The sequence below is a fragment of the Sesamum indicum genome, linkage group LG3 (assembly GCF_000512975.1).
Source record: "Sesamum indicum cultivar Zhongzhi No. 13 linkage group LG3, S_indicum_v1.0, whole genome shotgun sequence".
In the NCBI taxonomy this organism is placed as follows: domain Eukaryota; kingdom Viridiplantae; phylum Streptophyta; class Magnoliopsida; order Lamiales; family Pedaliaceae; genus Sesamum; species Sesamum indicum.
Window position 1 is genome coordinate 16,776,961 of NC_026147.1, and position 2,354 is coordinate 16,779,314.

A 2,354-nucleotide genomic window follows, 5' to 3' on the forward strand; every position below is an offset into this window, starting at 1 on the left:
CCCACCCAGACACACACCTCCCCCCACACACCCCACACACACACACTGACACACACATACACACACAAAAAAAAAGAAAAAAGACGCATAGACAAGGAAATGTAAAAGCCGGAACAAGGGGCGGCATCATTAATCAAAACTTCTTAAGTTTGGGGTCGATAAAATTGAAAAAGAAATGCAGTAGCTGATTAGAACATATAAAAATAAATTTGTTGACATCGTGATCCTAAAAGAAACCTGCTACACCAATTGATAGAAGATAATAACCACCCAAGGCATTTATCAGATTTTATCAATTCACTACTCATTTTCCCTAGCTATATCCCCTTTAGTGAAGTAAATCAATCCAAGACAACTTTTGCTAACGAGATATATTGAAAGGAAAAAAAAGAAGAGGGACAATGCACTCTCACCTGTCCTGTTATTATTCTTCATTTCAATAATTACTCTTTCATATCAGGTAAACAAAATTGAGAATACACATTTATGCAAGCACACAAAAATATTACAAAAGACATAAATAGACCACAAAGACAAACAATACCCGTAATGAATATATAATGCTGTGAAACTATAGTGACATCTTGCACGTGAAAAAGGGTTGTCAAGGTAGAAATGAAGACTTAGAAATTGAAGTAGAATGGTAAAGATAACAAGACGTAGAAGGCATTCGTTGGCGCAGAAGATAAAAGCAACACCTCACTTCTTTTATTATCAAATGGAAGTAAAACATGTTCTACCATGACACCCCACACGCACACACACACGCACACACCACACACACACACACCCCACACGCACACACACACACACACGCACACACCCCACACGCACACACACACACACACACCCACACACATACACACAAAAAAAAAGAAAAAAGACGCATAGACAAGGAAATGTAAAAGCCGGAACAAGGGGCGGCATCGTTCAACAAAAAACTTCTTAAGTTTGTGGTCGATAAAATTGAAAAAGAAATGCAGTAGTTGATTCGAACATATAAAAATATATTTGTTGACATCGTGATCCTAACAGAAACCTGCTACACCAATTGGTTAGAAGATAATAACCACCCAAGGCATTTATCAGATTTTATCAATTCACCACTCATTTTCCCTCACTATATCCCTCTAGTGAAGTAAATCAATCCAAGACCGCTCTTGCTAACGAGATATGTTGCAAGGAAAAAAAAGAAGAGGGACAATGCACTCTCTTCTGTCCTGCTATTGTTCTTCATTTCAATAAATACTCTTTCATATCAGGTAAACAAAAAAGAGAATACACATTTATGCAAGCACACAAAAATATTACAAAAGACATAAATAGACCACTAAGACAAACAATACCCGTAATGAATATATAATGCTGCGAAACTATAGTGACATCTTGCACGTGAAAAAGGGTTGTCAAGATAGAAATGAAGACTTAGAAATTGAAGTAGAATAGCAAACATAACAAGACGTAGAAGGCATTCGTTGGCGCAGACGATAAAAGCAACACCTCACTTATTTTATGTTCAAAATGGAAGTAAAACATGTTCTACCATGACACCCCCACACGCACACACACACACACACCACACACACACACACACACACACACCCGACACGCACACACACACACGCACACACCCCACCCAGACACACACCCCCCCCACACACCCCACACACACACACCGACACATACATACACACAAAAAAAAAAAAGAAAAAAGACGCATAGACAAGGAAATGTAAAAGCCGGAACAAGGGGCGACATCATTAATCAAAACTTCTTAAGTTTGGGGTCGAAAAAATTGAAAAAGAAATGCAGTAGCTGATTAGAACATATAAAAATAAATTTGTTGACATCGTGATCCTAAAAGAAACCTGCTACACCAATTGGTTAGAAGATAATAACCACCCAAGGCATTTATCAGATTTTATCAATTCACCACTCATTTTACCTCATTATATCCCCTTTAGTGAAGTAAATCAATCCAAGACCGCTCTTGCTAACGAGATATATTGAAAGGAAAAAAAAGAAGAGGGACAATGCACTCTCTCCTGTCCTGTTATTGTTCTTCATTTCAATAAATACTCTTTCATATCAGGTAAACAAAAATGAGAATACACATTTATGCAAGCACACAAAAATGTTACAAAAGACATAAATAGACCACAAAGACAAACAATACCCGTAATGGATATATAATGCTGCGAAACTATGGTGACATCTTGCACGTGAAAAAGGGTTGTCAAGATAGAAATGAAGACTTAGAAATTGAAGTAGAATGGTAAAGATAACAAGACGTAGAAGGCATTCGTTGGCGCAGAAGATAAAAGCAACACCTCACTTCTTTTATGTTCAAAATG